The 18,006-nt window shown below is 40.9% G+C and overlaps 1 protein-coding gene and 1 pseudogene across 2 annotated transcripts in view; one reads left to right on the top strand and one right to left on the bottom strand.

Moving 5' to 3' along the window:
• The window catches only part of LOC115667269 (disease resistance protein Roq1-like), a 110,002-nt gene that overhangs the window by 73,881 nt on the left and 18,115 nt on the right, over nucleotides 1-18,006 (bottom strand). The gene's annotated exons all lie outside the window — the stretch shown is intronic.
• Nucleotides 10,203-11,389, top strand: LOC115667909 (uncharacterized; annotated as a pseudogene).

The raw sequence follows: 18,006 nt of genomic DNA, 5'->3' as shown, positions 1-18,006 counted from the left end.
TCACTACGAGTCACCCGTATTGGGTCCATCTATACAGTCTCGCATACTGGTATCATCCAAAAGGTGTCACCCTACATCCGACACTATCTCCCAAAAAGTACCAAGTAGTGTCGTCCAAAAATGGTTCCCTTACTCCTACTTGCCTTCTCGCCTACCCCACTCTCTCTACCCTGCCATCAGCATCGCCGCCACTACTGCCATCCACCGGGTATCTGATTGGCCCCACCAAGCTACCACCCACGTCCATAAATATCGAGACGAAGCGTAGGGGTACCCGATGCCTAGACAGACCCATATCCATCCAAAGGGTGGCATCGTAGCGCACCAACCTGACCATCGGAAAGTCAAGGTCGATGAAAGGGGTGAGGTGGCCCTTGAACTTATCGGGGGCTCCAAAGAAAGTACCCGGGGTTACTGGCAGTGGGAGACTTATGCTTAATCTGTAAAAGTTTGTCAACAACAAGAGTGAGCCATAGCTCAACAAGGAAATATCTATCACCCTATACTAAACGAACAACAGTGTGCACATCAATCAACATAGACACGACAAATACCTACTTGGACATACCAGACGAGGCAAACATACCTTTTTGCACACATTCTATTAATCATTCCAAAGATGATAGTTTAACATTGACCATAACGAACAATTGCATCATTCAGACATGCGAACATAATGCAACACTTGCATGGGTATCATTTCCTCACTCCAAGTCACATGCCTGGTGCGCTCGCTGGTCACGCAAGGAGGAACACTCCCGTCTGGCAGCGTTCGGTGCGCACTCCGATCTGCCGCGGTGTACGCCGAAATTCTCAACGGCCCACGCAGGCTTCGTGATCCACTGACCACGGCATCCTGATCACACTCCTAGGGCATCTAAGGCAGAATCCTCCTAGGCATCTGGTTCTCACAACCAGGCATCTCGCTTTCTCTTCGGCTCCTCGGGGCATCGTCGGTCCATAAACCGACGGCATTCAATAACCCAGCAAGCCACACATATAATCAACTCATGCAATGCACAGATCACCAACAACAATCAATCTTTTTCAATGTCACACAGACAACAACACAACAATCAATCCTTCCTAACATCGCTTGCCGGTTACAAGCTTGTTTATGAACTTGGCCTCACTTGTCCCATCATTTGATATCCAATCAAGGTCTATCAAATCTCATTTGAAAGCTCATAATGTTTAGATTCTATCTCCAGAAGACATCAAATCGAGATTCCCACGTTTTCACCTAAGAAATTAGTGAATCTTTGAAAAAAGGGTAAAACTGGGCAGCTTTGCACCGTTTTCGAAATCGGATTAAAATAATTAGTAAATGAACATAAAAAATTCTAAATTTTGAATATGTCGTAGAAGACACCTTGATAAACAATTTTCATGGGAACTCAAAGTCTAAATATTTTTTTAAATACCTCATTCGGAATCTTAAAGGCAGACCAAAAACTGGCCCGCTGGAACAGAATGATTGAACTAAAATAAATACTCATTTCGCAAATCAAATCCTTTCAAAACACTTCGAAATTTTTATACGATGCAGAAATGGATTTATTAAACAATTTTTGTGAAGGAAGTATGTCAAATTTCGAACTGAGAAATTTTACAAAAATTCAAGAAGACATAAAGGTCACTGATTTTATTGCACTGGACAGATTTAACACGGTAAGAAATAGGGTCTTCGTGCAACCCATTTGAACTCAGAAAAATATGAATTTAAAATATGTTATATTTAAAGATGTTTTGAACAACTTTCATGGAGAAAGTTTCCCCAAATTCGTTCCACAAAATGAAAATTGGTAAAGATCCAGCAGTACCAATTCTGGAAATCAACTCAAAAGTTCAACAAGTAACCCAAAACTTATCCACAAGAATTTTTGTTCATGAAACTCCCAAACCAGAAGTTGACCTCCACATACGCCATCCATCTCCATCAATATCCCGAATCTATGACCAATTCGACATGCAACTGGTTCCTAGTTTAGAATAGGGAGGCAGAATTCCACTTTTGCCTCGACGTCGGTTGAATTTGGCGCTGTTCTGGCAGAGGGTGCCGAGTGTCCCGGCTTCTGGTCGCACTTCTTCGGTTCGCGGCTCACAGGTTTCTGTCGGCGCGAGAAGATTCCTGGTGGTCCCGCGGCTGGTTGACGGGCGGAACAGGCGAGCAACGCCGTGGATTTGTCGTGGAAGGAATCGAGCCGCAACGAGCAGAATGAAACAAGATGAGCAGGGGAAACCGGCAGAACTGACTGAGAGGAAAGTTAATCGGTAATTACAAGGGGATGAAAATAATTTCCCCCTCTTGCATGTAGGAATTGGGTGGCTTGTGGGGGTGTTGGCATGTGGCTGTTTATGTGGCTTAAAGGGTTTCAATCGTGACAAGTGAAGAGAACTGAAGAAGCGGCTGATGTGGCGGCAATTGAAGGAAGGAGGAGGTGGCGGAGTAGGTGGAGTTCCAGTGAGAAAGGACAATGGCGTGGCATGATGTTGGAAGGAAGAAGTGGCAGAAGGTGGCTAATGTTTGGGGATCAACGTGGCGTGCTTAGGAGAAAGAAAAATGGGGGTGGTGGTGTTCATGTAGGAAGGAAGGATGGCGTGGAAATTGCAGTAGCAGAAGACTATGTTGACCGTGACCATTGGATGTATGAAGTCGGTACAGATGGCATTGACGTGCACGAATTCGGCTAGATGGAACACGTAACTAAAACTCGTAATGTAATGAAAAACATTGTAAGGTCAGAACGGTTAGTTCGTAAGACGACATTACGGACGAAAAGATAGGTAGTTGTAGAGGGACCTTGTAGTGGTGGTTTTGTAATAATATCTGATTCTTCAGAAATTGACTCTTTCGTAACTCGTCGATACTTATTCAAATTCTCACGTAACGTTTCGATACGTACATTCGTTAGACGGACTGACAAACGGAATTTTCGGGATGTGACACCCGGCTCGCACCTCATGCAGCTTCTTTGCTGCCTAGAGGCCCAAGTCTGCTCAGCAGCGGGCAGAGGGCCCTGTACAATATCCCTATGACGCTGTGCAATGGCCCAATGGCCTTGAGTAAGGCCCTAGGTCACTTGCGCTTCCATTTTTTCTATTTAAATAGGGGGTCAAATGCTCATTTTTTTTCAAGGTAAATTATGTTGGTAAGACTCCTTGTTTTTTTTTTAAAAAAAAATTTTTTTTTTTTTTTTTTTTTTTTTTTTTTTTTGGGGGGGAAAATTTTTTTTTTTTATAAAAATTTTTTTTTTTATTTTTTTTTTTAAAATTATGTTTTTTCTTTTTGGGAATTTTCCTCCCCCTGCAAAAAGAGAATAAGATGCTTAGGTGTAAACAGATAGCAAGGCACCTAGGATCATCGAGGTGATTGGATGGAACAAATATTAGGAGAACAACTTTAATAACATAAGTTCATCAATATGCTTGGGGGGACCTAAGTGTAGAGGGTGAACATGTTGAGATTAGGTGAAATCGCCAAATTTGGATGTATCGCGCGTAAAAGAAGTTTACATTATCGACGGAGTAGACAATACTCCAAGTACACGGAAATAAAGACCTAACTCTAAACTGATTTAACTCAAATTCCAATAGATACTTTGAAGCCAATTAATTCAGGCCTTAGAATTCGTGAGAGATGTTGTGGAAAGTAAGATGGGGTTTGATATCTTTGACTAAGCAGAGGGTGTGTCACTTAACTTCGTAGAGGCAGTTTGATCTATTTTGGGCAACATTTATTAACTAATTTAATGTAAATAACCCCTATGACTGTGCATAGCGTCTTCATCCGACGTCAATTTGACCCGATTTTCATGTCCCTAGAAAAGCTTGCAACTCAAATCAGATTTCCGAGAATTGGGCCAAACAAATGGTTCTGGTGGAAGGTTAAGATATTTTCTTCAATAAAAATCCGATCCAAGTGATTTTTGATGTTTCGAAAAACTTATGACTCGATATTTAAGATGAAATTAATCATTTGGGTCAAATCACAAAATTTTTGACACCTCACAATCAAGCAACAATGGTTAAAAGTTGCAATATCTTGAGAATCGGCCGTTCGACTTCAGCAAATTGGATATTGTTGGAAACTATAATTATATCCTTGGATAACACCAAGCCAAATCTATAAAGCATTACATTCAAAATTTCATGGCGAGTGTCGGAAAAAAACATAAACTTAGTTAAAATTACGATCGGTTGGCATAACTGGGATGTGATCTGCAAGAGCAACAACGCCCAATTTGCCCACATCGCATTGGGATAGTCGGATCACAAATATCATGACTTTTAACCATGACCATCCGATCTCGAGGCTATCAAGAAAATTGTGATTTTTAGATTAAGTGATGAATTTAGGCATATCTAGTCACAACACACTTTGAGAATTAGATCGATCAGAGTTTCAACAAAGAAGATAATGTGACTTTTCACTGCAACCAACCATTCAATCATATTTGCAGAAATCCGCAATCTAGAAAGTTTTCAAGAAATCGGACTGAATCTTCGAAAATTTCCAGTCATGGCTTTCGGTGAATGTGAATCTCGGGTCAATTGGACGGAAGATAAATGAGGGGTCAAAGCTCTGATAAATATATAAATAAAATAAATAATTTTTCAAAAAAAAAAGGGAAAATTTTGTGTTAGGTGGTGGCACGCCTAATAAGGGCCTGCTGCATGGCGTTTGCAGCACCTGGCTCACGCCTCGCGCTGGTTCTTTACTGTCTAGAGGCCCGAGTCTGCTAAGCAGCAGGCTGAGGGCCCTATACAATGTCCCTATGACGCTGTGTAATGGCCCAATGGCCTTGAGTAACGCCCCAGGTCCCTTGTGCTTCCGTTTTCTTCCTTTCAAATATGGGTCAAATGCTCTTTTTTTTCAAGGTAAATTATGTTGTTAAGACTCCTTATGCAATTTGAAGATGACAGAACACTTTATGTGAACTTATATATATACACATGTGAGTGTGCGGGCGAATTATCCTCTGCATGTACAACTTTATATGCAAATGATGTTAACACCATGATGTATGTGCTATTGAAGAATTTTCTTACTTAGAGAATAAGATACTGAGTGGAGGGTGTTAGACTTGGAAGAACCTTTGGATTTTGGTGAACAAGCAAGGGACATGGGATCATCGAGATGCTTGGATGGACAAAATAGAAGGAGAACAACTTAAATAATATATGAGTACATTAATATGCTTGGAATGATCTAAGTGTAGAAGGTGAATAGATTGAGATAAGGTGAAATCGCCAAGTTTGAATGTATTGCGTTGTAAAGGAAGTTTGCATTATCGATGGAGTAGACAATACTCCAAGTACCTGAAAACAAAGACCTAGCTCTAAATCTATTTAATTCAAATTCCAATTATTTCAAGCCTTGGAATCCACGGAGATGTTGTGGAAAAGTAAGATGCGGTTTGATATTTTTGACTAAGTAGAGGGAGTGTCACGAAACTTTGTAAAGACAGTTTGATCTGTTTTGGGCAAATTATTAAAGAACTCCATGCAAACGTTCTGAGTTAGGTTTGCCTTGGTTTGTAGGGGGTGTTTGGTTTAGCTTTGGAAAGGGACTTTTGACCTTGAAAACCCCTTGGGGAAATGCTGAACTGTTTGGCAAGCATTCCCAACGGGCTTTCGGTCGAAAGCCAGCATTCCGAAAGCCCATTGGGAATGCTGAACCCAATTTTTTTGCCCCCAAACTACCCTCACTTATTCTGGCTTATTCCGGTTTTGCCCCAATTATTACTATTCATCTTTTGAGTGAGGGCAGCCGGCGAGGGAGGCCGGCGAGGGCGGCCGACACCGAATCGGGCTGGCGAGGGGCCGGTGAGGTCACACCACCTAGGCGATGGCTGCCTGAGGTTGCGTGACCGCACAGGCTGGCGGTGTCTAGGCGGTCATGTGACCTCAGGCGGCCATCGCTGGGGTCGCGCGTCCCTCGCCGAGGGTCGCTTGGATCACCCATCCCTCGCCGAGGGTCGCTTGGATCGCGCGTCCCTCGCCGAGGGTTGCCTAGCCTTGGGTGACAGTCGTCGGCGATAGATTTGGCTCACCGGGGGTCGCCTGACCTCGGGCGACAGTGACCGGCGCCAGATTTAGCTCGCCGGCGGCCGTAGGCCTTTGCTAGCTCCGGCGTAGGGTAGGGTAAGTTTTTTTTTAATAAAAAAGAAAATTCCCAAAGCCCTTTGCAAAAAAAATTTGCCAAACACTGCTTGAGCCAAAGTTGCTTCATAAAGAAGTTTTTACCAAACACCATTTGCATTTCCCTAAGGGGCTTTAACCTAAAAGTATTTGCATTCCCCTAAGTTTCATTTACAAAGCTGAACCAAACGGGCCTATAATGAGCGTCCGTTGTGAAGCACCGACTTGTCTCTACCGAAGGGGCTACTAGCCCCTATGACTATGCATAGAGTTTTCTTTCGATGTCCGGTTGACCCAATTTTCGCATCCACATAAAGATCGTGACTCTGATGAGATTTTCGAAAATCCGGCCAAACGGATGGTTGTAGTGGCAAGTTAAGATGATTTCATAATTAAAAAACCGCTCGATGTGATTCTTGGGGCTTCAAAAAACTTATGACTATATTTAAGATGGAATTAATTAATCGGGTCAAATAACAAAATTCTTGACACCTCAAGATCGAGCAACTGCCGTTAAAAGTTGCGATATCTTGAGAATTCAACTTCAGCAAATTGAACATAGTTGGAATACTGCCAAAGAGTACGATCTAATTATATTCTTGGATCGAATTTTTAAGGAAGCTCAGTCAATTTTTGTCACACATTTTGCTAAAAAATTAGGTGTCTACAAGCATTCCGAAAATAATGGAAAAATATTTGAAAAACAGGTTTTGATATAACCGATTCCATATCTCGATCAATTGCAACATGCATTGGATAGTATTGCTTATGTGGACTCATCTATGTTATGTCGTGAAACTTATGCCATGAATCGGAAACCTGAATATTGATTTGTGTTAGCTCGTATCAGCCATGCTACATGTAGGACCAATGCATATCATTTTGCATTTATTTAAGTCATGAATTCTACGTACACGTCTGCACGTGCCACGAAATTCGGTAGTTGCCCGTCGTACATCGTAAATGGTATTTCGGTTGGAAAACTGAAAATCATCACAACAGCCTATTGCATAGACACCCAATCAGACTTGGGGAAAAAGAAGAATGGTGCAGGCACCCAGAAGCTACATTGAAAGCGAATTTAAAAAAAGAAAATCTTCTCGCCCAATCCACTGCTCCTCTACTAATAGAGATGCAATCCTCTATTTTGCACATTATTAAAAGGTCCCCAAGGGTAGGAAGAATGTTAATACAACAAGAAGCGCAAAAACCGTTTGGTTTGCTATTTTGATTAGATTCACTTTTGTTATTAGAACGGTATGCATTGGACTCATGCACGCGCGTTATGATTGAATTCGATGTTGTTATTTGAATTGTACACAGCGGATTTCTGCACGTTGCTCTGATTGGACTGAATTCGTTTTTGTTAATTGAGTTGAGTATATTGGATTCACGATTGACATTCAAACACTGTCTTCAAATATGATGCTTTGAATGCTTTCATTTATTTGACATGGCATCAGATTCAGGCCCCTTTTTGCTTACTGCTTTGATATAGATTCAATCATGCTTGTTTGGCGCATTGGACTCAATTACGGCATTTTTCTTTTTCTTTGAAAGAACATGGATAATACACCATGATCAATCGGCTCCATATTCGCTTCCATGATGTAGTAATTTCACCTGACAGTGAGTAACAGAGCTTTTTAGTATTCGAAACGCAAAAAGAAAATATTTATGTATTTACTTTAGGAAATCTTATAATATGAGGATTTAACTAAGGAATGTGATACCGAAAGAGTGATGAGGCACATGCTAACTTTTTCTTGCACCTAACCGAATTTTGAGCCTTAAAAAACCCAAATTATGTCACTTGTGACAAATTTACCTTGAACCTTTTATTTGTGACATGAAAAACTCCAAACTATACCACTTGTGATAAATTTGCCTTGAACCTTTTATTTGTAACACGAAAAATCTCAAACTATGCCACTTGTGATAAATTTGCCTTGAATTTTTTTTTGTGACACGAAAAACCCCAAACTATGCCACTTGTGACAAATTTATCCTAAACTTTTTTTTGTGATACAAAAAACCCTAAACTATACCACTTATGACATATTTACCCATAATACTTTGGCCTATGGGCATTTTCGCCTTTTTCCTTTTTCTGTTTTTTTGCCTTTTTTTTTTCTTTTCTTGTCTCTCTTCCCTCCGCCGGCCATGGCAGAGGGAAGCCAGCAAGGGTTGCCTTCATCGGATCCCGCGAGGGTTGCCTTCGCTTGGGCGGGCGAGTGCAGCCCTCGCCCAATGCCAACGAGGGTCGACCTCGCCAGATCCGGCGAGGGAAGCCCTCGCCTGAGTCGGGCGAAGTCACCCTCGCCCGACACCGGATCCAAGGTCGGGCGACCCTCGCTGGATCCGGTAAAAAGGGTAGCCCTCGCCCGACGCTGGCGAGGGTCGCCCGACGCCGGATCCGGCGAAGGCAGCCCTCGCCGGCTTCCCTCCACCATGGCCGGTGAAGGGAAGAGAGAAGGAAAAAAAAGGAAAAAATATAGAAAAACGAAAAAGACAAAAATGTCCATGGGTCAAGTATTGTGGAGTAAATGTGTCATTAATAGCATAGTTTGGGGTTTTTCGTATCACAAAAAAAAATTCAGGGTAAATTTGTCACAAGTGGCATGGTTTGGAATTTTTCGTATCACAAAAACAAGTTCAGGGTAAATTTATTACAAGTTACATAGTTTGGGATTTTTCATGTCAATAAAAAAAGTTTAGGGTAAATTTATCACAAGTGGCATAGTTTGGGATTTTTGGTGGTATTTTCCAAATTTTTTATTGTCGCTTTATAGTCTAGCTGACTTTTTTGTTCGCAATCAACCTAAAAAAAAAATGATTGGTGTCAACTCCTAAAACAGTTAAAAGAATTTGGATCAAAGTGGCTTACCCTGACCTAGAGTTTGGGTGGAATTTTCGGATTTTTACTCTCAAAATTATAAATTTTTCTTTTGAAGAATCCGCGAGGGACGCTATAGTGATTATGTCATATGTTTTATCAATATTTTTGGTTTCATGTACATGGAATTAGAGGAGACGTGATTAATTGAAGGATTTCAGATACTTTATGCTAAAGATTGATGACATGCACGACGAGGCTATGATCCGAAGTTTGACGCTTATGGTAGTGCAAAACTATAGCTTTAGTATTTTATCTTTTAGACGAGGGCGAGATTGATGACACACACGATGGGCTGGATATCATTGACTTTTGGGTTCACTCGGGTTGTTTTGAAAATACCAACTGTTTCAATGATTTACTCACGTTAATAGGGAGAGCTCACAAATATGTTAATAATATTACTCTAATATGGAAATAACCCACTTTTTTTTCGAAATTACCAACTTCATTCCAATAAAACACCAACATTTATTTGTGAAGTTTAAATTATGAACTCTTACATGAAATTACCAATTTCATTTGGTCACTTACCAACTTTTATTAAATTATCTTAAAATACCAACTATTCCATTGATTTATCCACATTTCGCTGGGGAGCTTTCCAACGGATTGCAAACAAAGATTGAGAAGTGGACTCAAATAAGAGTGGTCAATTTATTTTTTTGTAAATGCTGCTAACTTTAATATGCTGATGACATTCGCAAATAAATGTTGGTAAATTGTTAAAACATGTGGCGATTTTAGAAGAATTAAATAAATGTTCGTCTATTAATCAAATAAGAGTTGATAAAACTAAAATTAGATGGTAACTTAACCATAGAAGCAGCTGGATATATATTGTAGGCTAAATAGATGAACGGTCAAATTTAGCTAACAAAGGATTTTGAAATCAAAGTACGCTTACCACGAATGTAATAGAGAGGGAGATCGGAGAGCGCGGGTTTTCCTGGACAAAAGGAAGCGTTGGGACTCGTGCGATGTCCCTCTGCAATGCATTGTTGAGAAAAATATTTGCTTTTCGGTCGCCGACAGCAACACACACAAAGACGAGGCAGGCCTCTGCACTGGAACGTGGGATATCCACAAAGTGACGTGTCCGCAATCCACTCTGGTTGCCGTCAATTCTCCGACTCCATTTGCATCTGCTGCATGCTGTGCTATGGCAGTGGCACTGGAAATGGGTCAAGGCGAGGAAGTCAAGACCAGAAATGATCCCCAAGTCGAAATTCAGGTTCTATACTTGCTTTGTCCTTTTCACTGTTAGTTGATGGGGGAGGATAGCGAGCGAGCGAGCGAGCGAGCTTGTTATGGGGTCATGATTGCAGGAAAGAGGGTAGATATTCTTCTTCTATAGGTCCAAGGTGGAGAGAGAAGCAGCTCACAGTGCCCTTACATAGTCCTCCGTGCCGAGTCCCGTGAGAGGCCTGTCCAGGAGAAGCAAGATCCCCACTCCGGCAAGGAAGGCTCCGACCCAGGCTACTGTCCAAGGTGGCCACGGTAGCCAGGTAATGATGGTCACAAGAACCACGACCCAACAACTTGTCTATGACCACCTCGCAATATCACAGCCTCTTTGTAATTGCCAAACGCAGGAAGTGAACATCGAGAAGCAGGCACTGTTGAGGTTGATAGTGATGGGGAAGAAGAGTCTTCCAGACCCAAGCAAACGGAGCCGACCTTCCTGGGGATTTGTGGAGATGGTCACCACCAAGATCGATGATGTCAAGTCAGCTCTAAAAGCAGGTGCTCTGCTTCTGCTCTCTCTCTCTCTCTCTCTCTCTCTCTGTTTGTGATTCAATTGAATAGTCGGATTTGCTTCTTGCAGAGGAGTACGACACTTCCACGAGGGGACACCGCCACACTGCTGCGGCCAGAGCGTTGGGGGAGGGCGTGTACCGCATACTTAGACACAAATCACGCGGGAAGAAGGCGCACACGCTCCTCATATACAAGCTCGAATTCCCTCCGGAAGATGAGAAGCAGGAGCCCCGAGAGTCGCTCAACGTCGACAGAGAAGGATCTTTTCTCATCCAGATCAAGAATCCCGATCAGCACGGGGCTGGCCCTTCCCAGTTCAGGGGACTCCAGAGCAAGCGCAAGGCGGTGTTCCCGGCCCACCTGCAGGGGCAGTTTGGGCAGCTGAGGTACAGCCCGGCTGATCCGCCCGACTTCCTGAACTACGAAGGGTGCGAGCTGCTGCTGACATCGGCATCGGATGACATAGAGGAGGAGCTGGGGTTAGAGCTCATACCGGAAGGGGAGGCCGATCCCTCCTGTGCCGATCTGCTCAAGACTTGCGGGAAACTGCACCCGTGGATGCCCTCCTCAGGGAGCACCTGGGCCTGAACTTAATTCTTCTCGACACTTTTGGTCCGTGTTTAATTGGGAGACCAGTGTTTCATGTTTCAACTGCAGTTGGGCATGTGTAATATATATGGTCCACTAATGATAACCTTGCAATTTAATTTATTTCATTAGCCCGAATGGCTCTAACCTACTTAGGAATGGAATGATGATTCCACGGCCATAGCAGCGGAAAGGCAAATTTGAAGAAGTTGGCGGAATCCCCCCCATTCGATGATTCACAATTGAAACCAAACATCAGAAACGGAATAGGCCATTGGAATTGGGAACCAATTCCAAAAAGTTTGTTGGATATGGAGATAGACGACCACAATATACAGCAATAGACCCTTTCGAGATTTTTAAAATATTTCGTGTCCTTTTTTCGGTTTCTCAAAATTCCAGTTTAATTGTGTTTATTTTCGAGTTCTTGTTAGATTAATGCATTGCCGTACTCAATTTCATATGCCTTGCTCCTTCACCCTTCGTGTCCGCCGAACTAGCAACGGCCATTCGGCTATGCCCACTGAGGTGCCGTGCTGGGCTGGACCCATTCGGAGAAGGGCCCAAGCCCAAGCACGTGGTCTGGCCATGCCGTGCTTGGCCCGGCAGCAAAATTGCATACAGGAGTTGGTAGATTGGACCTCCCAAGGATAGCAATGCCGCTGGAGAGTTTGCTGGGCCTGGATAAATTTAGACATACAGAGGGCGGATTCCTCTCATTCTCGAGTTGGAGGTATCAATCTACTTCAACATCTGGTCCTGTTAGATAATGAATTTGTGGAAGAAAGTTTTAAACTCTCTAGTTTGTGTTATCAAATAAGAAACCCACAGTGGTATCGTCAAGTCACTTTGATTGCATTGTAGGCCTCACAAACATTTCCAGCTTGCTATGGCCTGAAAATTTCAGATAATGAGTTACCAGAGAAGAAGATAAAATGATTATGTTGATGCAGATGATGAACTAGTTCATTTGACTAGCAATTTTATTTTTTGCAACTGTCAAATGAGGTCAAGAAATAACTTGATCTTTTTTGCTGTGTTAAGTTGAATCTTTCTCATCCCCTCACTCATCATCTTGCAAGATGATGAGTTACCTAATGTTGGCGTTTATCTACAGCGTCCGTTTCAAAGGGACTTTCGATACTTAACTTCAATGACGATGAATTTTGGAAATTGCAGAAGAAGATTTCCCCTTATGTGGCAAATTTCCGATTCTCTCGTTCTTTTAGCTCAAAACTTTTGCTTGCCTTGGTTAAGTTCCTTCTGGAGGATGCAGTCATACTGGAGAAGCCCATTGTCAAGGAATAACCAGAGAAGTTGTCTCATCCCTCTGAATGTTAAGTGTCCTTTAATCCCCCGCACCAAGCTAATTAGATTGGAGTTGGCCTGACTCAGTGAATATAATCAGCTTGCCTTGATTGGGGTTTGTGACGTCTGTCGTCTCCATGTTTAGGCATCATTGCCCATGTACAAATGTGATCCCTGATGTATCTAACATGCATGAAGAAGTTCGAACGGTTGTACCGTGGTAGCTCAATTTAGATTCTTCCCACTCCCAGGTATAACCAAGAGGAATTGTTCAAAAAGGCGAGCGGACATCTTGATTCCTGAAGAAGGCTTTCTATCTGCCACAGAGATATTTCACTCTAGTGTTCAGTTTATTGCGTTGCATGGAGAAAATAAGCTTCCATTTTTCAAAATTTGGCTACGGACTCCAAGTTCCTTGAGGTTCACATGGTGTGGAATGCCAGAATGAGATGAAATGGAGCCAATCTACATGATGCAGTCGAGCAGGACAGCTATGTGGTCAAGGCTGACGATAAATTTTTATGAGTCGCGTTTGAATCCGTTTACAGTAATAGTTGAGTGAAGGGAGAGCAACCGAGATCGCTCCGTAGTTCCGTACTAGAGTATAAAATATGGGAACGAGACTTGGATTAAGTGATGAATCTGTGTGAAACTAAATGCGAAGAAAAATTGCAGATGCACTGGAAATTGAAATTACATGGAAAGTAACAACTTTGAAATGGAAATACAGGGAAATGAGAGCGTAAGAATCGAAAGTGCAACGAAAGAAAAAGTAAAATGAAAACAACGGTAGAATAAACTCTTGGAGAGTATTGCGTGCGTCTCTCTTCTCCGATTCCTTCGTCCTTTATACTCCGTGGAAGTCGTATCTTCTCTTCCAATTTTCCCTCCACCGCCATCAAATGCACATCCCACGTTGATAACCGCACGATAACTTCCCATTTCTTCCTCGTTCTGACCAAATCTCCATCCATCGTGACCACTTTCCACGTTTGCATGCTTTCCACATGTCAGAGCCTGTGATGTTGTTCTTGTTCGACTTTTCTTCGCATGAAATGTGCTCTACACACATGAAATTATTCGCCCGAGCCTCTTCATGTAACTCTCCAGCCACAACCTTTGCATGCTTTCTCGGTCGAACTCATTTGCTCGATATTAAGTCGAGAAGTGGGGCGGGGCTGATTATTTCCTATGTTCTAGCCAGCAAAGTTAACGCTAATTAAAATGGACACATAAAGTACCTCAATGTTAATAAATGGGCAAAAGCGGGTACTAAGAGCGGGTTACAAGTTTTCTTGAGCAAAGAAAATGAGAAGAACAAGAAGATAGAATGCATTGTAATCAAGATCAGCGAGTTCATTTACCTACGAATTGCTTCCTTAGCAAGTTTCGATCATTCTAACAACAAAAGCTGCAAGCCAACACTACCATCCTCATCTCTGCCGGTCGAATTGGAAGTCAGCGTAGTCTCGGTGCGCATGCCATGAGGGAGAATAAGCGTAGGATTTCCCTTTGATACAATATGACTATGTTCCTCACTGCTCCTTTGACAATCCTGCAAGTCTTTCTGTACATCTGTTTTGATCAAACTATCTATGTGCATAACTGGACTCTCAACTTCTAAATCTGTTGATTCAAGAACAACCTCGCGGAGTAAAGCTGGATCGATTAGCTGATTGTCTTGAATCCCAACACTTAAATCGTCACCCAGTGGCTTGCATATTATTTGGAATCCCCACTTTTTCACCATTGTAGACGATAATGTTAGGCTAAAGTGTACATGACTCCCATCAATTTGACCGAAATCGACGTCTCCCCACAGATCATATGGTGTGAAATACCAAATCAAGATTTGATCTGAATCCGTTGTCGTGAAGATCCTTCCTCCTTTGCAATCCCTCATTTCGCCATTCACATGTGATAAAATCTCGAATATCGGACACTTTCCTTGTCCATTATTACTGAAAACGGCACAAAGAGTCAATACAAGAAACTTGTCATACAAGTCCTTCGAAGCCATGAATGATACAGAACTCTCTTCAATAGGGAGGACCCACTTTGGCATCTCTCCTCCAGGGAGACAAATTGTGTAATCAAGAGGTGTCTGTTATATAGATAGACCATTAGAAAGTACCGAAGTTTGTTATTAGTAGTGTACTCAAACAGAAGAATTCATTTTGAGTTTAGTGATTAATCCTAGTGAATTCCACTTCAAACTTGAGCTCTCTAAATGAGTAGAGATTCATTGATCCTTGCTTGCATTAACATACAACTCTCATGTGATAGAAATCATTCCCATAAAAGTATGGTAGCCAACTCCATTACATGCATACACATACAGAATCACTTTATATTTGTTTGCCTTTCTTGCGCCTTTGCATTTACTACTATTGCAATATACAAGAACGCAATACATCCAGCATGTACTCCGTGAGAGAGAGAGAGAGAGAGAGAGAGAGAGAGAGAGAGAGAGAGAGAGAGAGAGAGAGAGAGAGAGAGAGAGAGAGAGAGAGAGAGAGAGAGAGAGAGAGAGAGAGAGAGTCTAACCTGGTCCAGAGAGGGAACGTCAGCCACGGTCAACACTCTACGGACAAGAACAGAAGATGAAAATGAATCTCCATATTTTTGCAGAGATTCGCAATTATTAGCCAAAAGATGCTTCACAAATGGTGGAAGCTCCGGTATCTCTTGTAATTGATGGAAATATGAAATTGCATATACGGTCAAATGATCACGCTTATGAATAGATGTGGGAAGGCAAGAAACATTGCTCTCCGCCAGAATTAATTGTTGCAAGAAGGGAAAACAGGAAGGATTCTCGAGAAATTCTATTCTGGACAAATTACAGCCCCCAAGAGATAAATAGAGTAAACTTGAAGGTCCGGTCTTCATGCGCGGATCAGCTGAATCCTCGTTTTTTGGAAATCCTATTAAATTTGGGCAATATGCAAGTTCCAATAGTTCAATGTTTTGTAACTTGTAAATGCTAGATGGAAGACTTATCAAGTTCTTGCAATTACATAAATCCATTATTTTCAAAGAGACAAGATTTTCTATTGATGCAGGAAGTTCTTTAATAGCGGTCCCTTGTAAACAAAGCTTTCTCAAGCCTCTGAGTTTATGTGAAATATCAGGGAAACTATCAAATTTTCTACACCCCATTAAATTCAACAACTGTAACTTGTTGTGATATCCAATAGACACATGGGCTTCTACCAAGTTTTTGCAACCACAAAGAACCAATTCCTCAAGGTTTGGAGTACAAGAAAGGTCGGGCATACGAACCAGTGATTCACAGTTACTGAAATTAATGTACTTCAATTGTTGGAAGTCCTGCAAAAACAGCAAAACAAACATTTCATTAAAAGTTACTATAAATTGATTTTCTGAGAATTACACATTGTATTGAGAAATTAGTAAACAATTATAAACTTTACTAATAGTAGTAATTACAATTCTATACCTATATACTGTAAGAGATTGAAATTTAGAGATGATAAATAAAAAAGCTAATGGATATTGCTCGGATGCAGGCCACATGGTAAAACTATGCCACATGTCATGCCATGTGGTAATAAAAAAGGTAAAGTGAAGTGCCATATGGAAATCATGTGAATGTGGGCCACGTGACAAAATTAAGCCACGTGTTATGCCATGTGCCAATTAGAGAAGCAAAGCTAATGTCATGTGGCTAACACCGGAGTGAACATTTGTCTTTTAATTCTGATATAGACTATATATAATAGCTTAATGTCAACACTATATTCTATCACAATGAAAGTTTTGAAAAAATAAATAAAATTTCAAATTTCTTTGAAGTCATGCAAAGAACATGAAACCAACTTTGAAAAAAATCATGAAGAAAAAGAATTCACATATACAATTCAATATCTAGCTTTGACTTTTGATTAAGAAACTAGTGGTATGCCACCACTAGATCCCATTATTTGTCAACGCATTACAACATTATTGGCAAAGCTTCTAATAGATATTTTATTATGTTTGCTTAGAATTGCTGCTCCTTGTTTTACAGCACTGTGCATTCAAACCTATGACAGAGCTGATTCTATCGATGCAGGACAAATCCTCTTGTTCAGGTACGTATATCAGGTAAGGCTCCATTATTTGATAACTACTTGGCGTCTTAAAAATTACTTTTAGTAGGAGATGTTGTGACTAGGATATCTAATTTACCACATCCACCACTCATCCAGATCCTGCTTGAGTGTTTTCACTTTTATACACAATATCAACGGATTCGTTCTTTATTTTTTTTGTTTCCTTTATATGTGCTCATTATACAAATTTTCTGTAAAACAAAAAAGGTAATGTGTAAACAACCGTCACAGTTAGAATGAGGTTACACAACTTACACTAGCACATTTTCATTCTTCACTAGGTAGATTTTATTTGATTTTAAAATATAACTATGTCGATTGTTAGAGACATTGGATTTAAAAAGAATTAGAACTTCATCTATGTTATTATATTAAGTAAAGAAAGGACATCCTACACTTTTAAGGGATTTCAATTTTTTTAATTCTTTCCTTCAATTATACTCAATTACTTATTTTACAAACTCATGAACGGATACATGAAATTGGTTAGTCTATTTTATCTCACATACTTTATAATTATGTCTTGAGTTTGAGCCTGCATATTATACTCGACCTAATTAAAGGATGTGGGCCTTCTTATTGGATGAGGCGTAAAAGAAAAGTCCGAATTGGACTTTGACATGGTGTTGCATTCTTCGGATGATAATCTTGGATTATAATTTGTTTTTCTTTGTTGGATATATGAATCCAACGTTCGGTCAACCGACGAGGGTTTCTTCATATCTATCCAAGGTATGAGACCAAGAGTTGAACATAGTGATATATGTAATGTAGTTTTACATCCAAACTGATTTGTTTCTTTGTGAGCAGTGTGGGGTTAGGTGTATCTGGGAAATACTCAAGTGTGAGAGCGATTGTAACTTTGAAATTCTCTGATTAATTAGCAGATGTTTTGGTGCTGGCTATCTCCATGGAATAGGTACCAATACCAAGATCGAATCACATAAATATCTCATGTTTTTTTTTCTAGTAATTTTGTGTTGATTTAATCGTAAGATCTGTTAGTTTTTGAATTATTTTACCACAATTGGTATCAGAGCTACCACTAAAAATTTATGTATTTGATTTGGGATTTTTGCTTGTCTGATCGTTGTCTAGAAATTCTGTTGATGCAATTATGTGTAAGGCGAAAGTAGAAATTTTGAAAAGTTTAATAGGAGGAACAACTTTGGGTTGTAGAGCATTACTATA

This window comes from Syzygium oleosum, unplaced genomic scaffold, assembly GCF_021117445.2.
Source record: "Syzygium oleosum isolate NSW1041296 unplaced genomic scaffold, Sole_v2.1 Sole_v2.24, whole genome shotgun sequence".
Classification (NCBI taxonomy): domain Eukaryota; kingdom Viridiplantae; phylum Streptophyta; class Magnoliopsida; order Myrtales; family Myrtaceae; genus Syzygium; species Syzygium oleosum.
The sequence above is the reverse complement of the archived record's forward strand: the minus strand, read 5'-3'. Positions and strand labels throughout refer to the sequence as shown.